General features: G+C 36.3%; 1 long non-coding RNA gene across 2 annotated transcripts; it reads right to left on the reverse strand.

The window, feature by feature from the left end:
- On the reverse strand, window positions 1,748–20,617 carry LOC110265958. 2 transcript variants are annotated; one of them, XR_002352667.1, is made up of 3 exons: window positions 20,242–20,617; window positions 10,261–10,438; window positions 1,748–1,758 (listed from the first exon to the last, which is right to left on the reverse strand). It is a non-coding gene; the product is annotated as an uncharacterized LOC110265958 (long non-coding RNA). The 2 variants fall into 2 exon arrangements; XR_002352666.1 differs by lacking the exon at window positions 1,748–1,758 and having other exon boundaries at window positions 10,236–10,438.

Consider the following 24,768-nt stretch of genomic DNA (forward strand, 5'->3'; position numbering starts at 1 on the left):
TTATCTTTTCTAACTACAAATTTTAAAATTTAATCTTTTTCAAATCTTTTTAGTTTCTTATCTTATCTTTTTCTAATTTTAAATTTTAATTTCAAATCTTTTCTTATCTTCTATCTTATTTTAAATTCAAATCTTTCTTAATTAATTAACTATCTTTTCTCTCTTCTTTTTCAAAATTTCCTAACTAACTTTTCTATCTCTTAATTTTCGAAAACTTCTTCTTCTCTCTCTTCTATTTTCGAAAATTTATTAACTAGTTTTCAATTCTTTTTGAATAATTAACTTAATTTTCCAAAATAATAAATAAATAAAAACAAAAATATTTTAATTCTTATTTACTTTTTCTATTTATACTTCTTCTCATCTTTACTCATATCATTCAACTTCTATCCCTCTCTCATCTTCCATCTTCACTTTTATTTCTCTATTCTTTCTTCACATCTCACTTTAAGGAGGAACTTCTTGCCAATTGGCACAAAAGTTTTCTTCTTTTCTTTCTTTTCTTCTTTTCTTGTTTATGACCAGGAATAGGGATAAAAAACCCCTCTTGACTCCTGATCCTGAACCTGAGAAGACTCTAAGGAGACATTTGCAATAAGCTAAAGCACAACACTCTGGAAGAGACCTTTCAGAAAGTTTTGAACAAGAAAGGGAAGACATGGCTGAACCTCAAGAGGAACCAAGAAAGGTTCTTGGGGACTTCACCATGCCTACCTCTGACTTTTATGGCAGAAGTATCTCTGTACCTGCCATTGGAGCTAACAATTTTGAGCTAAAGCCTTAGTTAGTCTCTCTTCTGCAGCAGAACTGCAAATTTCATGGACTTCCAATGGAAGATCCACATCAGTTTTTAGCTGAGTTCTTACAGATCTGTGATACTATAAAGACTAATAGAGTTAATCCTGAAGTCTACAAGCTTATGCTCTTTTTCTTTACTTTAAGAGACAGAGCGAAGTTTTGGTTGGATCCCAACCAAGAGAGAGTAATGACTCTTGGGAAAATTTGGTTAATGCTTTTCTGGCTAAGTTCTTTCCCCCTTAAAGGATGAGCAAGATTAGAGTGGAAGTTCAAACCTTCAGACAAGGAGAAGGTGAATCCCTCTATGAAGCTTGGAAAAGATACAAGCAACTGATCAGGAGATGTCCTCCTGACATGCTCTCAGAATGGTCCATCATAGGCATGTTCTATGATGGCTTGTCTGAGATATCCAAAATTTCATTGGATAGCTCTGCAGGTGGATCACTCCACTTGAAGAAAACACCTGCAGAAGCTAGATAACTCATTAAAATGGTTACAAATAACCAATTCATGTATACTTATGAAAGGAATCCTATAAACCATGGAATCTCTCAGAAGAAAGGAGTTCATAAAATTGAAACTTTGAATGCTATATTGGCTCAGAATAAGATCTTGACTCAGCAAGTTAATATGATCTCCCAGCATCTGACTGAAATGCAAACTGCAGCTGGCAGTGCTCAGGAAGTTTCTCCTGAAGTAAAAGCTTGTGATCCTGATCAACCCCCTATGGAGAAGGTGAATTACATGGAAGAACCCTATGAAAACACCTATAATCCTTCATGGAGGAGCCATCCTAACCTCTAATGGAAGGATTAACAGAAACCTCAGCAAGGTTTCAATAACAATCAAGGTGGTAGAAACCAGAATAGGTTTAATAATAGACCACCATTCCCATCTTCTCAAGGGAATATGGAAACCTCTAAGCAGAGCCTTTCTGACTTAGTCACTCTGGTTTCTAGCCTCTCTAAGACCACTCATAGTTTCATTAATGAAACAAGGTCCTCCGTTAGAAACTTAGAGGTACAAGTTAGTCAACTGAGCAAGAGGATCCCTGAGATTTCTCCTGAAACTCTTCCCAGTAATACTGAGGTAAATCCTAGAAAAGAGTGCAAAGCCATAACCATGGAGGTAGAGGCCGAATCTGAGAAGATTGGGGTGGCGTTGAATGCCAGTGAGGAACCTCTCACTAGGCGTTCAACGCCGAATCTGGCAGCAAGCCTGGCGTTGAACGCCAGTGAGAAACCCCTCACTAGGCGTTCAACGCCCATCTTGGCAGCAGATCTGGCATTGAACGCCAGCCAAGGAGCACTAAGAAGAAAGTACCTAAAGGCTGGAGGGACAAGAAAGTCCCAACTGAAGGCCTCTCACCTGGAATGAGAGTTGTCTTCACTAAGAAGACAGGAAGAAGGTTCACTGCAAGGGGCGAAAATCTGAGCCCATACTCACCTCCGTAAGGAGCTAACCGTCAAGCAAGTGACGTTAAAGGAGCGCTTGTTAGGAGGCAACCTAACCTTGATTAATTATTTATTTCCTTTTATTTTGTTTTGTTTTTCTTTTAGGGTCATGATCATATGCAGCATTCAGAATAGAGACAGAATTTCACAACAGTAAAAACAGAATACGCTAATGGAGTGTTAAAGTTGAACGCTAGCCAGGGTATCCCTGCTGGGCGTTCAACACCCATCATGGGAAGCATTGCTGGCATTGAACACCAGCCAGGGAGCAGCCCATGGGCATTCAAATGCCAGTGCAGAGAAGCAGGGAATCTGGATTCTCTAGCCTCTCAGGACCTGTGGGTCCTACAATATCTTTACCGACCCTACCTACCCCACTTTTCTAAAACCATCATAACTCCCACCTACCCCCACCCACTTCAAAATCAAAATTCCCACCCAAAACCCACCCTATGGCCGAACCTACACCCTTCCCCACTCCTATAAATACCCCTCTTCATAACCCTTCATACACACACCTCCCATACACTCATACACCCACAAGGCCGAGCCCTCTCTCTCCCTCTATATCCTTCTATTTTCTTCTTCTTCTGCTCCATTCTTCTATTCTCTTTATTTTTGCTCGAGTACGAGCAAAGTTTTAAGTTTGGTGAGGGAAAAGCATAGATTTTTTTCTTTCCATTACCATTCATGGCACCCAAGGTTGGAGACTCCTTTAAAAAGAGGAAAGGAAAGGCAGTAGCCACTCCCTTTGCATCTTGAGAGATGGAAAGATTCATCACCAAAGCCCACTAAGACCACTTCTATGAAGTAGTGGTAGAGAAGAAAGTGATCCCTGAGGTCCCTTTCAAGCTCAAGAAGAATGAGTATCTGGAAATCCGAAGAGAGATCCGGAGAAGAGGTTGGGAAGTCCTAACCAATCCCATTCAAGATGTTGGGATTCTAATGGTGCAAGAGTTCTATGCTAATGCATGGGTTACTAAAAATTATGACACTAGTGTGAACCCAAATCCAAGGAATTGGATCACCATGGTCCGAGGAAGAATCTTAGATTTCAGGCCGAAAAGTGTGAGGTTGGCATTCAACTTACCTCTAATGCAAGGAGATCCTCATCCTTACACTAGAAGAGTCAACTTTGATCAGAGATTGGATCAAGTGATCTCTGACATTTGTGTGGAAGGAGCACAGTGGAAAAAGAATTTCCAAGGCAAGCCCATTCAACTAAGAAGGGCTGACCTTAAACCCATAGCTAGAGGATGGTTAGAATTCATCCAACGTTCCATCCTCCCCACTAGCAACCAGTCAGAAGTGACTGTTGACAGAGCCATCATGATCCATTGCATCATGATTAGAAGTGAGGTGGAAGTAAATGAGGTGATTCCTTAAGAATTGTACAAGGCAGCTGAGAAGCCTCACACCAATGCAAGGTTGGCATTCCCACACCTTATCTGTCATCGATGCAATTCAGCTGGAATTGTCATAGAAGGAGATATCTCCATTGGGGAGGACAAACCCATCACTAAGAAGAGGATGGAGCAAACCAGAGAGCATGAACAAGATCCTGTGTAGTCGCCTCAGTATGAGATCTCTGAGATGCCTCAAGGGATGTATTTTCCTCCCCAAAGCTATTGGGATCAATGGCAAACTTCTCTTGGAGAATTGAGCACTAACTTAGAGCAATTGAGGATGGAGCATCAAGGGCATGCTACCACCACCCTCAATGAAATAAGAGAAGATCAAAGAGGCACAAGGAAAGACCAAACGGCTATGAGGGAAGAACAACAAAGGCAAAAAGATGACATAGAAGAGATCAAGCATCACATTGGATCCTCAAGGAGGAGCACTAGACGCTACCATTAAAGCTGGACTCGTTCTCTTTTACCTCCTTTCCTTTATTATTTTTCTATTTTCTGTTATGTTTTGTCTGTTCTATTGTTCTAGTTGCATGATCATTTACATTGATGTCTTAAAGTTGTAAAATGTTCCATATATCTCTCACCTTACTTAAAAGAAAATTTTTATTTCAAAAGAATTGAGAGATACATGAATTTCAATTTTAAAATAGGAATAGTTTAATTATGTTGATATGGTGGCATTGCTTTTATTTTCTGAATGTATGATTAAATAGTGCATATTTGAAGTTGAAATTTTAGAATGTTGGCTCTTGAAAGAATAAGGCAAAAGGAAAGTATTATTGATAATCTGAAAAATCAACAAAATTGATTCTTGAAGCAAGAAAAAGCAGCAAAAGGAAAAAGAAAAGCATGTTGCAAAAGCAAAAAAAATATGAATGCATGCGGAAAGAAATGGCGAAAAGAAAAAAAAATAAAAAGCAAAAAAATCCATTACTACCCAAAAATGCAGGAAAAGGAGGGCAGATTGAAAAGGCTAGTAACCCTTTAAACCAAAAGACAAAGGTAAAAGGACCTAATGTTTTGAGCATTAATGGATAGGAGGGCCCAAAGGAATAAAATCCTGGCCTAAGCGGCTAAACCAAGTTGTCCCTAACCATGTGCTTGTGGTGTGAAGGTGTCAAGTGAAAAGCTTGAGACTGAGCGGTTAAAGTCGTGGTCCAAAGCAAAAAAAAAGTATGCTTAAGAACTCTGGACACCTCTATCTGGGGACTTTAGCAAAGTTGAGTCACAATCTGAAAAGGTTCACCCAGTTAAAGTGTTTATGGCATTATTATATCCGGTGGTAATACTGGAAAACAAGGTGCTTAGGGTCACGGCCAAGACTCTGAAAGCTGTGTTCAAGAATAAAAAAGAACTGAACTAGGAGAGTCAATAATATCATTTGGATTCTAAATTCCTAAAGATGCCAGCCATTCTGAGTTTCAATGGATAGTGAGATGCCAAAACTATTCAGAAGCAAGAAGCGACTAAGTCCCACTCATTTGATTGTAACTAAGCTTCATTTGAAACTTAGAGATTTATTGTATCTTAATTTTCTTTTCATCCTACTGTGTTTTTAGTTGCTTGGGAACAAGCAACGGCTTAAGTTTGGTGTTGTGATGAGCCGATATTTTATACGCTTTTTGGCATCATTTTCATATAGTTTTTAGTGTGTTTTATTTATTTTTTGTTAAGTTTTTATAGGTTTTAGTGTTAAATTCACATTTTTGGATTCTACTATGAGTTTTTGTGTTTTTGTGTAATTTCAGGTATTTTCTGGCTGAAATTGAGGAGCTGGAGCAGAAGTCTGATTCAGAGATAGAGAAAGCACTGTAGATGCTATCCGGATCTGACCTCGTTGCATTCGAAAGAGCTTTTCTGCAGCTACAGAAGTCTAAATGGAGTGCTCTCAATGGCTATGGAAAGCTGACTTCCAGAGTTTTCCAGCAATATATAATAGTTTATACTTTGCTTCTAATTGAAAGGCCCGAAACTGGCGTCAACCGCTAGCTACCTGCCCCCTTCCAGGCGTCCAGCACCCACAGAGCAGAGCCCAGCGTCCAAACACCCAGAGAGGATGCCCTAGCTAGCGTTCCACGTCCAGAGACCTCATAGCACGTGGATCTCATCAAAGCTCAGCCCAAACACTCACCAAGTGAGCCCCAGAAGTAGATTTTAGCACTAAATATACTCTTTTACCCTTACTAGTCATCTGTTTAGTATTTAAAGTGTATTTTACATAATCATTCGAACAACATACTAGAGAACAGCTATTATTTCGAGTTTTACTTTGTATTTTACATCAGTATGAGTTTCTAAACATCCTAGGTTGAGGGGAGGAGCCCTGCTGAGTCCTATGAATTAATAAAAGTGTTACTGTTTCTTGTTCGATCCGTGTTTGATTTATTTCTAAGATGTATATCCGATCTTCATTGTGGTAGATAGGATGATCAGACAATCAACTCTGTTCATCACATTAATATGAACGTGCTTGACAAACACCCACGTCTACTTGGGTTTGTGTGAGTACGTGGCCGGAAAACACGAACCAACAGCTATGTTTATACGTCTCTCAGACGGTTAATCCACGACTTTGTTGGGGACTTCTCGAGACACCAGTTCAGCCAATTTCTGGGGAGATTACGGTCTCCATGGTATAGGATAAAATCCAAAGAAGCAGTATTCTCTGATCTGGAAGATTTGACCTTGTCTGTGGTGTTTTGAGTAGGATCGCCAAGAGAATGAGCTGCTAGAGCTTCACCCTCTGTCAGATTGAATGACCACGGGCAATGGCATTTGATCTGGAGCAGAGGAGATCAATGACCACGGGCAATAGCTTTGATCATATACAGCCTTCCATAGAAGACATCATTCACAAGCAAAGAAGACAGTGATACCATAGTTAATTCAGAAAGGCAAAGCAACTCCAATCCTCAACTTTATCCTTAATTATAACCATTTTACTGATTTCTATTCCAATACTCCTTTAAATGCAAATCTGACAACTCTTCCAACAACCTTCTGATCTGCCTGCCTAAAACCTGTAAGATAAGCATAGCTTGCTTCAAACCACAATCTTCGTGAGATCGACCCTGACTCGCTCAAGTATTACTTAGACGACCCAGTGCACTTGCTGGTATAATAGTACGAAGGTATGGGGATTCGTGCTACCAATAAGGCTGGCCGGAGAATATTTACATAAGTAAATACAAAACCCAAGTTCCCAAAGTATTTAAAATAAACCCCAGTTCTCCAAAAGCCTCTAAGAGGAACAAAAGTGAAACATAATAAGGAGAAGTCTATACATATATATACATAAACATTAAAACCCCTAAGAAATACAAAGTCCCAACTCTGCTGCGACAGGAACTCCCGACGCCTACGAGGTGCCTCTCGACCAGCATCTGAAAATCACAAATATATGTATGGAATGAGAACTGGAGGTTCTCAGCATGGTAATGGTGCCAACATACATAATATATAAGGTCTCGGAAAAGCCAAAGGCGATCCTAGAACTCCGACACTCATATTTAAATCTTAAAGTTTATAATTTGAAAACCATAAATAGGATAGGTTACCTAAGGTTCTTATTTCTAATTCCTTTCTAACTTAAGCCTTAATTTCCGCCTTCCTCCAATCCTCCAAAACTCCGGTGCACAGATAAGCAATACAGACAAAGCAAACACAAGTATGATACAGATACATCAGGTAGCAAATATAGCAGGTAAGCATAATAATCACATAGGCAAGCCCAATTAATGCATAATCAAACAAAAAACATGTATGCATATGATGTATGCCTGCCCTATGGCTGATGAGTCTCATTTTTCGGTTATAAAGACAGCCCGACATGTCCGGTAGCTAATCCTGAACACTCCCTTCAACAGAGTATCGAGTTTCGACCTAAAGCAAGTGGTGGCAAGCCACTACATCTACCCAGAAAAATTCATATCTCAGATATAAAGAAGTGCACAAGCCAATATATCATTCAAATTCATTCATTCATCATCATTATGGCCAATATTCATCAATTATATAATATTTTCCGCACTTCTCAATCATAATTCATCATATCTCAAACTTTCTTCACTTCCAAGTTACCACCCCTTCATAGGTCAACCCCCTTCACTATCATTACAACTAAATTCTATGGTCTTAGAGAGTAGAAATAGAGGTTTAGAGGTTCAAAATCATGTTTTAATCACAAAACTCAAGTTGCTGAAAAACAGGGTCCCGTGTACGCATGCATGGTCTCGCGTACATAGGGGTGCATTTTTGCTCTGCTTGCATACGCACGTACACTCCCGCAGGGATACTAATTTTAACAGAATGGAATACTCACGTCATGTGTTTGCTCGCGTACGCGAGTTCTGCAGAATGGCTAAAAATTGTTAAGTGCTGCAGAATTTCATTTAACACACCAAATTTCCGACGCGCATAACTTTTTCGTTAGAAATAGTTTTTCATTCGTTTTTTGAATGGCGTAAACTTCACGAACATAATTTTCATTTAATACAAGTTTGGAAAAGTTTGAGGATCTGGAAGCCGAGTTATGGCTCATCGAAATTTGGTCAAAAATTAGTTTTTCTCAACAAATCTCAAACCTCTATTTTTACCAATTTCTTTTACCAAAATCAAACTTTTACCACTCAAAATGACACCAACCACATCCAACACAACCCATATCTTATCACAACCATCCATACCTCAATTTAATCATCTTTATCCCAAAAATTCTCAATTATACAAACAAAATTCTCAATTTATCAATATTCATATACCCTTATTCATTATTTTCATTCATCGCCATCAAATCATCATTCATTAATCTATTTCACAAACCACAATCACATTCATATCATGATTCATTAATCTAATCAAACATCATCAATTCTACATACATTATCAACTAAATCACTAAACATGCTTCAAACTCATAGTTCAACTAATCCTAGGTCGTCTATCCTAAATTTTTACAAGACATTATATATTACATACGAGAAACCAAAATCATACCTTAGCCGATTTCTCCCTAAGTCCAAAGACACCTCAAATTGACACAAAACTCAACCTCCAAGGTTCTCAACCTTCAAGATTCTAGCACCCAAAGCTCCACCAAGCTTCCAATCTCCTCAATTGTGTTTTAATTTCACATATACACTTCTTAATACATATCATTTCATCCATATATAAAATTTCAATACTCAACCACAAATAATCAAGAAATTCACTAGGATTTGAGAATCCTTACGTTATATGTGCCTTAATCGAACAAAATCCGCTAACTCCTCAAGCTAATTTGATCCTAAAATATCAAATTAACCAAAAATCTCAACACCCAAAACATTAAATTTTTGAAATTGGGGAAGAGGGAACTAAGAGTGAGATTGAAACTTTCTTACCGAATTGGTTACTATGCTTTGTAAAGCACGACGCGGTGAATGCGTGGCCACAAACAGTGTGACAATCGGAGCTCAAAGTTGAGAGTTATGTGAAGTTGAATTCAATTCAAGAGTTTTGTGTTTTCTTTTGTTCTTCCCCCTCATTACCAAGTTCCAGCATGAAATGAGAATGAAGAAGGGAAAGGATGCTGAGTTCACTAAGTGCGGGCTGGATTGGGTTGGGCTTAGGCTTGGTTTAGACTTGGTTCGACTGGTTCGATCTATTTGACTCAATCTTAGGTCCAAACTTTTAAAATTAGTGTCAAAATTTATATTTTAATTAGGGTAAAGTATATTTTTTGTCCTTGAAGTTTGATAAAAGTTTCAAAAATACCCCTAATTTTATTTTGTTTCAATTTTGTCCTAAAAGTTTTCGATTTGCATCAAATATACCTTAAACGACTAATTTTTTAAACAATTTAAGACCAATTCAACAACAATTTCATAAGAACAACCCTCAACATAAGCAAATCAAGTATAATTTTTATGCATTATTATTAGATTGGTCTTAAATTTTTTGAAAATTTACCTGTCGATGGTATATTTGATGCAAATCGAAAACTTTTAAGACAAAATTGAAACAAGATAAAACTTAGGGATCTTTTTGAAACTTTTACCAAATTTCAGAGACAAAAAATATACTTTACCCTTTTAATTAATTCTACCTCATTAAACTATAAAATTTAATTTTTTAATTTCTTTGATTAATAATTAATTTATTGACTAATTATTCGTTAATTACGCAAAATTTACATTATATTTTATGCAGTTTATTTTTTCAAGCAAATTTCAATTCAGTCATTTTATATTCAGAATCTGTCTTTATCGTTACCACAAATTTTATTAATTTTATCAATTCAAAGCTTTGCCGTTACAAGTTATATTAATTTCTAATTTATTAGTTCATCTTTTAAAATAAAAAATATATAAAAAAAATCTTCTCTTCTTTTTCATGACGGAAAAAAAAATCTTCTCTTCGTTGTGACAAAAATATTAGATTTTGATGCATAATAAACTATTACCTGTAATAAAGAGTTGGTTTCGTTTATAGATATTAGATTTTTTCATTCTGACTTGCCAAAAATTATGTTAAACACCGCCAAATATATATATCATAATTTAGAATATAACCATATTCAATCTCATAATAAGGCAGAAATAATTAATCTCAACATTAATTTTCATAATCTCAATTGTCATCACAATGTCATAGGTCGTTATCGTTAATATAAATAATGTCATTTATCATCATAATGCCACAATAATAGGCCATCATCAATATCACCTTATGTATCGTCTATCATAGCGCCACCTTGAGCCTTACTACAACGTGATCTCATCCGCACGGCGTCTGCATAAAATAATTTGAATCATGAGTTGCTTCGAAGTTAGATATGAAAGTGTTCAAATATTTCGCTATCTAATTTGAGATTATTTAAAAAAAATTCAAATCGAATGAATTCATAATAAATAAACAATTATCTCAACTGAACTCTAATTTCTAAAACTAAAGTCACTAATGATTAACAAAGCTTGACGCATATAGATTATAACTCATTAAAAAAAAAAAAAAAAAAAACCTAAAAAATTAAAATCCAACACGCACGTTAGCAAAATAAAGCCTAAAACTTTTGAAATTTGCATTGTATGTCATATCATCACCCATGCTATATATACACTAAAATTAGTCATTAAAATCAACTATTAATATAAAATACACATAAAAATACAAAATATATATTAAAAATAAGTTAAATTATACATATATTTATACACAAATAAATAATAACTAATTTTAGTGTGCAAATAATATTTTTAATATCATATATAGGTGATTGGCAAATATTTTTTGATATATACTTACTATATTTCATTTGTCTTTTTTAATTGTATCATATTGGTTAATATAAGTTGAGAAGCATATCGAATTTTCTCTGAATTGGTTTCGGTTGATGAAGTGAGGAGGGTTGTTATAGAGATGAGTTCTTTTAAAAGTCCTGGATTGGATGGATTTTCAGCAGTTTTTTTTAAGGAATATTATGGGATGTAGTTGGAAGTGACGTTTGAAAGATTATGTGTAAAGCTTTTGCAAGAAAGGTCTTAGAGGCATCTATATTTGAGATCCTTATCATTCTTATTCCGAAGGTGGATAACTCGACGGTCATAAGGGAATTCAGGCTTATAAGTTTGTGCAATATCATATACAAAATTATAAAAAAGGTGCTAGTTAATAAATTTCGGCCGTTCTTAACGGAAGTGATTGGTCCACTACAAGGGGTTCATTCGAGGAAGAGATACGAGTGAGAATATTATCGTTGTCCAAGAGATCCTCAACTTCATGCGCAAGATCAAGTCTAGGAAACAAACCATTGCCTTTAAAATAGACCTTGAGAAGGTATATGATAGGATAGATTAGAGATTTCTTCATTATACTCTTAGAAGCTTTAGCTCTCCGCAAAACATTATTAGTCTGATCATGGGATGCGTTTGCTCTTCTTTTCTTTCGATTTTATGGAATGGTGAGAGATTTACAAAATTTTAATTCTCAGAGAGGTTTGAGGCAAGGTGACTTGTTGTCCATGTACCTCTTTGTGCTATGTATCAAACAATTGGCATGCCTTATATCTTACTATGTGTCAAATGGGTCTTGGGTATAACTGTTGCTATTTCCAAAGGTGGGCTCAGGATTTCTCATCCTATGTTCGCTGATGACTTTTTCCTTTTCTGCAAGGCAACCAGGTTTCAGGTTGACATGGTCATGCAAGTTCTAAAGCTTTTTACCAAGGCTTTTGGTTTGAAAGTTAATCTGGCCAAGTCTAAGGCGCAACGTTCTAAGAATGTCACACAACAGAGGAAAGATGTACTATCCAGGATTTCTCAAATCCATTTTACTCATAATTTGGGTAAATATCTGGGGTTAACATTGGCCATGATAAAACGGCAAAAAAGGTAGTGCAAGAGGTTATTAAGAAGATCTAAGGAAGATTAGCTAGCTGAAAAGGTCGACTGCTTAATAAGACAGGAAGATTGTGTTTAGTTAAGTCGGTGTTGACATCTATTCTAGCTTATGAAATGCATGTCTCTTACTTTCCCTCTTATGCATGTGAAAAAATTGATTCGATGATGCAATAATTTCTTTGGAAAGATTAGGTGGATGGGAGGTGATTATCTCTTGTGAAGTCGACGAAGGTAGTGACCCTGAAAAAATACGGGAATCTCAAGGTGAGAGACTCTTAGTGTGTGAATATTGTCCTTCTCGAAAAGTTTGTTTGACAACTTCTACACTGTAAAGATAAATTATGGGTCCAACTCTTATCCAACAAGTATCTCTCAAATGGTAGAGATTTTGAAGTTGCTTGCGGAGCCTCGTATGTTTGGAAAAGTGTGATAAAGGCCTTTAATAGCATAAAAGAGGGTTTTGTGTGGTGTTGTGGCAATCAAAATTTATCTTCAAGTGATATTTTCCAGTATTGCAGAGATAAGTCAGAATCAATTCTTTATCCATAATGATAGAGCCAAGGCTATCTAGAACATACTCGATTCTTTTATTAATGATCTCAATGGAACGTTTGATTTCTCTTCATGGCTTAAGTAGAGTATTTCAAGAAAGGATTGTCTTATCATGGTATGAATTTGGTGGATACGGAGGCATTAGTTCCAAGAGGTGTTTAACCTTGGTGAGTCTTGGTCGGAGAAGAAGGTAACGATGCTATCTAGAAGCTTGAACTATGAGTTGAATTCCTTGCAAAATAATTGCCCCATCATCATGAATATTGATTGGAGTTATTAGCGGGAGCCTCCCCCTAATAACATGTTCAAGTTCAAGGCCAACTGTGATGCAAGTGTCTTTCATGAAGCTCAGCTGGTTGGATTATTTGGATGTATATTGAGGGATGATAAAGGGAGATGGCTGTTGGACTCTTTTGGCGCTTTTTCTTTTTGACCTGCTTATCGTTGTGAATTGCTGGTAGCCTGGTAGAGACTAATGTTGGCTTGGAAACCTGGATGTAAGTGTGTTATCTGTGAGACATTTAGATGCTTATTTTGTATTGAGCAATATCACTAAGAACAATTCAAATGGGGATACAGATATTGTGCTCAAGCTCCAGGAGCTTTTGTCCAAGCCTTGGGAGGTTCAGTTTTATCTTGTTCGAAGGGAAGAAAATTATGCTACAAATTGGTTGACCAAAACTGAGGCCAGAAATACGATAGCTTATGTTACCTGGATCAAGCTTGGTGATGAGTTAGAATGAATTCTACTGAGAGAAGGTGTTGCTTTGTGTTGTGCTCTTTGAACTTGTTTGTTTTGTTTTTATAATCTTTTAATACCTCAGATATTGGTTAATATATGCCTTATATATATTTCCTTAGAAATATCTCATTGAGATCACATCATCGCTTATAAAATCCTGGAGTATTTATGATAAAAAAATATTTATATAAAAAATATAAAACAAAAATATTTATAATAACTTGAAATACTTATAATCTCTTGAATGAATATAGTCAAATTAATTTTTAACAGATTATAGATCAACTACTTTGGTCTCTAACAAAAGTTTTTTGGATTTTCCCAGTATTCTTTAGTTTGATAGACCAAGGATTAACCATTCTAAATTTGAACTTCATTTAAGCGATTGTCACTGGTCAATAGGTTGCAGCATATATAATGCCGGATTCATATCCTGACACTTACTTAAATAAACTAGTGAGTGTAACACCCTTTATTTTCGAAAAATTTAATTATGAATAAATTACGTTTTATTTTATTAAATTGAGCTTTTTATTAGAGAAATTATTTTTATTGAAGGTATTTAAATTCATTTTTATGATAATGAGTTTAAATTTATCAAGAATCTTATTCTATTTAATTAGATATTTTGCTTAATTGAAATTAATAATTTGGGTATTTTCTTAATTAAAATTTAAAGTTTTAGTAATTAAAAAATAATGAAGATTTGTTAATTTAATTTGAATAATTGAAATTTTTAGTTTAGTTTTATGAACCGAAAAAATTAATTAGAATATCTCTAATTTTAAATTAGAGTAGCTATTTGAAAATAATCAGTAAGTTGATAAACAAATAATGTTTTTGAAATAATTTTATTGGGTTAAATTTAGTTTTAAATTACTACTCCACCCTCTAAGTTTATTAAGGTTCCTACACTACCCTTTTCCCTTTTACCAAACTCTAATTCCCAAATCAAAACCCTCTTCTAACCTTAACACACACTCTTTGCCGCACACAAAACACACACCTGAGGAAGAGATGCATAGAGTGAGAGAGCTACGAGGATGAAGAGAGAAAAGAGGGGGCGACGCCAGCTAAGGTCCGCCGCTGCCGCTATCGTCGTCACGGCTACAACCGTGGAGGATCGTCGCCATCGCAGAAGGGAGCCAGAGGAGGTCGCCACCTCGCTTTGTCTTCGTCGCCGTTGAATCTTCAACCACCGCTGCTAGGGCTTGTTGCCATAATCAAAGCTCCCGTCGCCGTCAATTGGAAGTCGTCGTTATTGATGCGATGAACAAAACACGGGAGAATCATATGATGGTTAAGATGAATATTGGATGTTTGGTGAGTTGTTCGATTTTAGGAAGGATGGATACGGTTTAGGCTTGAACATGGATGCAGTTTGATGGATATTGATTGCAGAAGAAAAAGGTCTGAGAAGTGTTATTGTAAATGTTGCTTGAACTTCAGGATTTTGAAAGCTTGGTTTCTTAGCCTATAAGGTGAATAATTGAATAACGTTGTGATGAGATTGAATGAAGAAAAGATTATGTGTTTAAGTTAGATACAGGAGGTTGTCTATAGATTCTTATGTTATATTTAAGTTAGTCTGCAATCTTGACCTCGAGTCTAGGGTATTATATTTGACACCTTATACTCGCAAATCCTATGTAATGGCCAAAGCCTAACCCGGTGGAATTTAAAGTGTGGAGTAGAAAGTAAAAGTGTGTTGACTATTATGATGTGATTTATATTTGTTATGAGGTTATTGATGAAAAATGAGATTTTAATTTGAGGATTATGACAAAAGTGAGATTCATATGAGGCTTATGATGAGAGATAAGATTAAATTGAGATGCATTTGTGTATATATATATATATATATATACCAGTTTATTTTGTTAAAAGAAAAGTCAATAAGGATTGCAGGTAAAGGCTCCTACTTATTATAGTTATATATAGTTAAGTCATCGCACTACAAGAAAATTAGCCTTTTTTCACGGTTTTAAAGCGTGGCAAAAAGTGCAAAAAAGTGTGGGGATAGCTTTTTGCCACGCTTTTTGAGCTATTAACACGCTTTTGAAAGGGTCACATCTGCAAGCGTGCCGATTGCTCTATTCCCATCTATTGACACGTTTTATTTTTTGCCACGCTTTTAGAAACATGCCTATTGGGTTGGTTTTGACTACGCTTCAAAAGCGTGCTGATAGGAGAATATCTAGCTACACTTTTTAAACGTACCTAGAAATGATCCTATTAACCACGCTTTTAATGCATGGCTATATCCTTATTAAATTAAAAAAAACTTGGTAGATGCTTTTACATGTACTCTAATGCACTCCAAAAACGATAAAAACATTGACAAAAATGTGAATATCATTTAGCCATGTCATATCTATACATGTAACAACCACGTACATGAAATTTACAAACATAAACAAAAATAAATTTCTAGAAAGAGAATTAAGAAATGTCATTGTTTCTCAACATCATTCCTAACAACATTCAAACTTCCACTTCCAGTTGATAGTAGAGTTTTATCAACCAAATTAATTGCCTAGCTATCTAGGATCATATTAAATTACAAACACATGCAATTACAAACATAACCACTTCTCCAATTGCAATTTCAAATTAAATTCCAATCCAGTTATGCGCATTACCCATTCAAAGAATAACCACTTCCACAATTTCAATTTTAGATAAAAGCCACCCATAATGCACATTACCAATTCAAAAACACACCACATTCTTTAATTTTAGATTTTAGAAAATGGAGAACATCAACATAACACAAACAAAATTTTAAAAAATTTGGAATTTAAATCATGTAACTCATTGAATAGCCATGAAAATTGGGTCAAAGAAAGACATTGATGAATGATGAGAAATTAAACTTCCATTTTCATGTGTCAATATTTAAACTTCCAATTTCACATCACTACAACACAGGAACAACAAAACAGCCAAGGAATCAAAATAATGGCCCTTAAAATAGGGACAAAGAAATAAAGAGAAGAAATACTTACGAAAAACAAAGAAACAGTGACGATTGAGGGAGGAGCGAGAGAAAGGCAACGACGATGGGTGGTAGGGTTTGGGAGAGAGAGTGACTGCTGAGGAAAGGCACGCCGATGCAGGGTGTGCCGACTAAGGCAGTGTCGATGGAGGGTGCGAGGGTTGCAAATTTGAGGAGGAAACTTGCGTTGAAGGTGCAAGGGTTGCGACAGAAAGGATGAAAGGAAAAAATTAATTAGAATATCTCTAATTTTAAATTAGAGTAGCTATTTGAAAATAATCAGTAAGTTGATAAACAAATAATGTTTTTGAAATAATTTTATTGGGTTAAATTTAGTTTTAAATTACTACTCCACCCTCTAAGTTTATTAAGGTTCCTACACTACCCTTTTCCCTTTTACCAAACTCTAATTCCCAAATCAAAACCCTCTTCTAACCTTAACACACACTCTTTGCCGCACACAAAACACACACCTGAGGAAGAGATGCATAGAGTGAGAGAGCTACGAGGATGAAGAGAGAAAAGAGGGGGCGACGCCAGCTAAGGTCCGCCGCTGCCGCTATCGTCGTCACGGCTACAACCGTGGAGGATCGTCGCCATCGCAGAAGGGAGCCAGAGGAGGTCGCCACCTCGCTTTGTCTTCGTCGCCGTTGAATCTTCAACCACCGCTGCTAGGGCTTGTTGCCATAATCAAAGCTCCCGTCGCCGTCAATTGGAAGTCGTCGTTATTGATGCGATGAACAAAACACGGGAGAATCATATGATGGTTAAGATGAATATTGGATGTTTGGTGAGTTGTTCGATTTTAGGAAGGATGGATACGGTTTAGGCTTGAACATGGATGCAGTTTGATGGATATTGATTGCAGAAGAAAAAGGTCTGAGAAGTGTTATTGTAAATGTTGCTTGAACTTCAGGATTTTGAAAGCTTGGTTTCTTAGCCTATAAGGTGAATAATTGAATAACGTTGTGATGAGATTGAATGAAGAAAAGATTATGTGTTTAAGTTAGATACAGGAGGTTGTCTATAGATTCTTATGTTATATTTAAGTTAGTCTGCAATCTTGACCTCGAGTCTAGGGTATTATATTTGACACCTTATACTCGCAAATCCTATGTAATGGCCAAAGCCTAACCCGGTGGAATTTAAAGTGTGGAGTAGAAAGTAAAAGTGTGTTGACTATTATGATGTGATTTATATTTGTTATGAGGTTATTGATGAAAAATGAGATTTTAATTTGAGGATTATGACAAAAGTGAGATTCATATGAGGCTTATGATGAGAGATAAGATTAATTTCAGATGCATTTGTGTATATATATATATATATATATACCAGTTTATTTTGTTAAAAGAAAAGTCAATAAGGATTGCAGGTAAAGGCTCCTACTTATTATAGTTATATATAGTTAAGTCATCGCACTACAAGAAAATTAGCCTTTTTTCACGGTTTTAAAGCGTGGCAAAAAGTGCAAAAAAGTGTGGGGATAGCTTTTTGCCACGCTTTTTGAGCTATTAACACGCTTTTGAAAGGGTCACATCTGCAAGCGTGCCGATTGCTCTATTCCCATCTATTGACACGTTTTATTTTTTGCCACGCTTTTAGAAACATGCCTATTGGGTTGGTTTTGACTACGCTTCAAAAGCGTGCTGATAGGAGAATATCTAGCTACACTTTTTAAACGTACCTAGAAATGATCCTATTAACCACGCTTTTAATGCATGGCTATATCCTTATTAAATTAAAAAAAACTTGGTAGATGCTTTTACATGTACTCTAATGCACTCCAAAAACGATAAAAACATTGACAAAAATGTGAATATCATTTAGCCATGTCATATCTATACATGTAACAACCACGTACATGAAATTTACAAACATAAACAAAAATAAATTTCTAGAAAGAGAATTAAGAAATGTCATTGTTTCTCAACATCATTCCTAACAACATTCAAACTTCCACTTCCAGTTGATAGTAGAGTTTTATCAACCAAATTAATTGCCTAGCTATCTAGGATCATATTAAATTACAAACACATGCAATTACAAACATAACCACTTCTCCAATTGCAATTTCAAATTAAATTCCAATCCAGTTATGCGCATTACCCATTCAAAGAATAACCACTTCCACAATTTCAATTTTAGATAAAAGCCACCCATAATGCACATTACCAATTCAAAAACACACCACATTCTTTAATTTTAGATTTTAGAAAATGGAGAACATCAACATAACACAAACAAAATTTTAAAAAATTTGGAATTTAAATCATGTAACTCATTGAATAGCCATGAAAATTGGGTCAAAGAAAGACATTGATGAATGATGAGAAATTAAACTTCCATTTTCATGTGTCAATATTTAAACTTCCAATTTCACATCACTACAACACAGGAACAACAAAACAGCCAAGGAATCAAAATAATGGCCCTTAAAATAGGGACAAAGAAATAAAGAGAAGAAATACTTACGAAAAACAAAGAAACAGTGACGATTGAGGGAGGAGCGAGAGAAAGGCAACGACGATGGGTGGTAGGGTTTGGGAGAGAGAGTGACTGCTGAGGAAAGGCACGCCGATGCAGGGTGTGCCGACTAAGGCAGTGTCGATGGAGGGTGCGAGGGTTGCAAATTTGAGGAGGAAACTTGCGTTGAAGGTGCAAGGGTTGCGACAGAAAGGGTAGCGACAGAGAGAGTGCGAGAGAAGGTTGCGATAGAGCTAGGGTGCGACAGAAGGCTGCAAAAGAGGGATCGGAGAAAGGACTGGGTGCGAGGGTTCTCATCAGGAGTGATGAATTGGTTCTTAACAGTGATGAAGATGAAAGGCTGGGAGAGAGGACTGGGTCTTCGATGGCTTGAGTAGTGAAAGGGTTCTCACTTAGCTTCTTTAGGATTAAAGTGTTTAACTTGGAAAAAATTAAAGTGTTCGAAAAAAAATTGGTAGAAAATTAAATTTTTCGTGGGAATTCTATCGCTACGCACTTTTAGGGTGCCCAAATAATTAGAGGATATAGGCACATTTTAAAAATGTGACCGTAAGAAGACAAACTAGCCATGCTTTAAAAGCGTGTCTGTTATCCTCTATGGCCATGCTTTTGAAGCGTGGCCAAAAAAAGCGTGGCCAAATCACTAATCAATCGCCCCTCTCATGAAAGAGCAAAAGTGTGGCAAAAAAAGCGTGGCCAATTCACTAATCAGTCACCATCCTCATAAAAACGTGGCCATTGACCACTTTTGGCCACATTTTTAAAGTGTTGCATGAAAAAATGTGCCGACAGACTTTTTGTTTGTATTGTCGTAATATTCTCGCTTTTAAAATGGCGCAGCCGGAAGCGTGACATTCTAGTGATAAAAGTGTTACAATAAGCTAATTACTAGACTAACCCAAATTGGTTGTTTTTAACAAATTTTTAATACTATGAAAATCTCTAAAAATTACTATTACCAGATAAATTGGTCTTTCCATTGCTTTTAATAAAATTTAGTATGTGATTGAGCAAATATATTTTTTAAAAAGTTTTATTATAAAATAATTAGTTTTATAAAAAAAATATCGTTAATGACAAATTAGTCTCCCTTAATTATAAATGAACCAATACTATCTCGAAATTTTCTTCAATAATAAAAATTTGTTAAGAAATAAAATATTTAATTTAAAATTCTTCAAGAACAATTTAAATGTTTGCTCTGATTATTTCGTTAACAAATAATTTACTTGATCTCAAAAAGAGAGAAATTCTATAAAGTCACAAAGACTTTATGGAGAACAAAAGGAAAAATAAGAGAGTCTAAGCACGAAAAAAAAAAAAAAAAAACATATGGCAAATTATAAATCTTCAAAATGCCAAATAATCTCAAGCCAAAAATTAAAACTAAATAGCCTGTATTAGAATAAACGTTTACCTATAGATCCGCATATAGTAATAGACACCAACATTGTAATACGTAGCATAACATTCCCGAATGCAATTCGAAAGCTTTTCAATCTTTTCCGAATAAGACGTAGAAGGCAAACGCAAATAACGATGATTGCATTTAGCAATACACTCCCTCAGCCTTTTACTCTTGGAAGGAAATTCATGAATATTGCCATCTAATTCAACAGAAGCACAACTACTAATCACTACAATAGTAATCAACAACATTAGTGCATGCGTCGTACTATTGTTTTTAGCCATGTCTCTTCTTTATTTTAATCTTACAAGAAGAAATTTATGATATACAAAGTTCAATATATACTTAAAGTATTCCTTAACATTATCATATTCACTAAAATTCTAAAATGAAGATATTTTTCTCTGTTAATTTATGTCTCTTACTTCTACTAAAAGCTTAAATTTCAATTAATATAAATAAAACAAAATATTCTCGTTCCATGCAACGAAAGTATAATCTTAGAATTGTTTATTATTTGATAAGATTGACTGCCTCTTAAATTTAATGAATTTTGATTTAAAAAATTACTCATTATAAGATAATATAGTGCTAATTTAAGAAATCTAAATATATATAGTAGGACATACACATTATTACACAGATGGCGTTAAATATAAAATAAAGGTCACAAGTCATAACAAAGAAATGAAAAGCTATACAAAAAATTGAAAGCATAATATCGTTGATGTGAAATAATGCCATTTATAATAGTAGTGAAGACAAAAGATAAAACACAAAGATATTTTAAGCATGATGGAATAATGGTCATTTCTTCATCATGCATGACAAAAAAAAAAAAATGGAAGCCTTTTGTTCCGGACCGGATATCTAGATCCTTTTTCGGAGTAATCATTGATCTTGGTTATTCGGGCCTGGATCACCACCACAGTCTAAGCAGGCCCAATAATAAAAAATTGGCCTAAAAATTTTTAGACAAACATTCAAATTTAAATACCTCTCTTATTCTATCTTAGTCAATAAAATAAAATAAGATAACAACCGCACATTATATAAATGGAGTCAAGGACACCCTCAGATACGTCATGCACTTAACCCTCTCCTATACCTCTCAGATCCATTTAAATTTGAGCGTCAGAGTGTCTTTACAGGTATCACCCCGCATCATTTCAAGAATTCGACCAGTCATCATCAAGTCCGGCTAATCCACGATCCCTTTAACAACCCGTACGGGTGACATCTTATACATTGGCGCAGTCTGTGTGGACCGGCCAAATCTTGTTGGCATGACAGAGGAATTCAAAGAGCGATCCTCGAGCCATCACCATGAATCCAACCCGCCAAATCTAACGCATACACCACGAAACAATATTCCCCCGCCAACCCACGAGAAGGTAAACAGTGCAGTGTATTGCCAGTCAATTACTGACAAACAGCAAAAACGAGAGGACGGGATTCCCAAAAATACTGATGGGCTAAAAGAAAAGGCGATCCAGATAGTTCAAGAGCTATTTGAAAGGGTACAAACCCTGGAGGGCCAGATCGCTTACAAAAAGAGATACCAGCCAGAACATACGAGTCAAGCGACCTCCAAGATCCAATCACATCGAGAAACCAAGAACGAGAAGTCACCCAAACGGCAACAATGCAAGGAAACATAGAGATTACAGCACTTCCCTGAGAGCTAGAACGCCGATGCGATGAGGACGACAAAAGACACCGTCGGGATTCCAAGTGGACGAGAAGCGAGCATGTGATAATGGGAGCAACCCCATTCACCGAAATAATCCTAAAATCTAAACTTCCAAAAGGCTTTGACAAATCGACCGACATGAAGTACGACGGGAACGAAGGACCCACAAGAACATCTCACGGCCTTCAAGGCCAGGATGAACCTGGAAGGAGCCGCTGGTGCAGTTCGATGCTGGGCCTTTCTGGTAACCCTAGTCAGCCCCACGATTAAGTGGTTTAACGCCCTACCTAACGGCTCGATATCCAGTTTCGATGACGTCGCAAGGAAGTTCATGGCACATTCACAACTAGGATCAGTCTTCTCAGAATCACTCAACAACAAGACAAGCCCACAAGGAAATACCTCGACAGGTTCAATGATGAGTGTCTAACGGTTGATCAATGGCCTCATGAATGAGGACTTTTGATTCCACACAAACTAGCCGGCAAGTGAACCGGGTCGCATCAAGTAGTAATAACTCACAGGAGTGAGGTCGATCCCATAGAGATTGATAGATTAAGCAACTTTAGTTAGGTGATGAATTTAGTTAAGCTAATAGTTGGTGATTTGAGTTGAAATTGATTGACAGAATGTAAATTACAAGAATTGTAAATTGCTAAAAGTAAATTGACTGAAACTTAAATGGCAAGAAACTTAAATTGCTGAATCTTAAAGTGCAAGAAATCTAAAAGAGCTGAAACTTAAATTGCAAGAAATGTAAATAACTGAATCTTAGAGTGCAAGAAAGTAAAATTGCAGAATCTAAATTGCGAGGAACTTAAATTGCAAGAATTATAAAGGGAATTTGGTGCAGGGATTCAAACAGCAAGACGAATCAAATGGAATTTGAAATTAGAGAAGTTTTAAGTGAAGAAAATCAGCGAAAGTGGTTCATCATGGATCGGAGATATTCTAATCCTTCATGAATCAATTGGGTCTCAACTCCTTTCTCAATCATATGAGTAGATCTATGGCGGATTGAAATTGACTGGATCCCAATTCTTTGGTAATCCAATCTCTCTAATCACAATCAATCTTGCCAATTTCTTGATCTAATTGTCATGAGAATAGGTTAAGTGCAAATCTCTTATCCATAAGCCACACTAACTCTCAAGATCTCAATTCCTCCCGAATGGTGTTGATCAAGAGAGTAGTGAAGGATAGAGCTCCAATTCTAATGCAAGTGATTCCCCTTCCGAGGCTCACGCAAGCATTCAATTGAATTCAACTCCCTTCCGGAGTGAAGAATTCTAAATCAAAACAGAAGATATCCAATAGCTACAAAAATGAATTGAAAAGAAAAAGAATTTCATTGATTCATTGGAATTACAATAGAGCTCCTCCCCCTAATGAATTTGGGGTTTAGTTCATCATTGCTCAAGTAAAACCAGAAAACAGAAGGTTGCAGAAAGAAAATGCAGAAGAAAAATACAAAAGAAAAAAATTCACATCTACAACTAACTACACAGCTCCAATTCCCTAATGACTAGCTCTCCCTTCTAAATCAAATTTCCTTCTATTTATACACTTTCCAAATTGGTCTTCAAGTCCTTGGATTGGGCCTTTGTTGAAGCAAGCAAGAGTGGGTCTCTATGATGTTGAAGAGGGCAATTGGCAATTCCCGTTTTTGATTTGCATGGGTGCTCAATTAAACTGGTGCTGGTATCAACGTTTGCAAGAAAATGTTGAATCAAACGTTGGCTTGAGAAAGGATTTCCAAAGGGCTGGGCGTTGGCGCCAACGTTGGACTCAACGTTGGTGCACCAACGTTTTTCTACCCACGTGTGTGCGTCACATACGCGTACGTATCAAAATGGAGTTTTGCGCGTATGCGTCGCTCACGTGTTGGCGTGTCTGGCCAAAATATGCATCCATGCGAACGCGTGGTCCACGCGTGGGCGCCGATTGTAGTTTTTCAAATCTAATTTTGAGTGGCTCATCGCGGACATTGGAGGCAACGTTTGAGGTAGCGTTGGACCTCCAACATTCGTGTGGTCACGCGTACGCGTGAATGGTCAATTTTTCCATTTCACGCGTGTGCGTGACTCATGCTTACATGTGGATTAAGAAATTTTCCACTTTCACGCGTATGCGTCACCCAAAATTTTTCTGGCTCCAGAATTGAAAACCATCGAAGACGTTGGAGGCAACGTTGGACCTCCAACGTTCCCTCCAACGCCAGCACCAGCATTCTGCAGCTTTCCACGTTTGAGGCAACGTTGGATCACCAACGTTGCCCTCAACGTTGGCACCCATTTCTTTTTCAAAAACGTTGCCTTCAACGTTGGTGGATCAACGTTGCCACCAACGTTGCATCTCCCTCTCTTCTTCAACACTCTTTTACTTTGTTTATTCCTCTTCTTTCTTGCTTCTTTCTTGCCTCATTTCTTCCTACAATCAATCAAACAATTGCCTCAAAGTTTGCTATAATCATGAGGTATTTGCATCATTCATAACATCTAGTAAAAGTGGCATAAAACCTTATGAAAAAGAACATAAACACCCATGTTCAACTGACTTAGGGAATGCATGAAATTTCAATCCAATTGCTTACTTATCGTGCAAGAAAGTGCATAAAAACTAAATGAAACAAGAGAAAAATGTTTGTGAAACTAGCATAAGATGACTTGTCATCACAACACCAAACTTAAATCTTGCTTGTCCCCAAGCAAATACTAAAATAAGAAAAAGGCATGAAAACAGATAAGCATATATGTGTCCTTATTAGTAAGTAATTGAATTTGGCTCATGGAGTTTTATGCAGACAGAATGCAGCTCAATTATTGTCAACTACCAAATGTGAA

This window comes from Arachis ipaensis, chromosome B08, assembly GCF_000816755.2.
Source record: "Arachis ipaensis cultivar K30076 chromosome B08, Araip1.1, whole genome shotgun sequence".
Taxonomy (NCBI): Eukaryota; Viridiplantae; Streptophyta; class Magnoliopsida; order Fabales; family Fabaceae; genus Arachis; species Arachis ipaensis.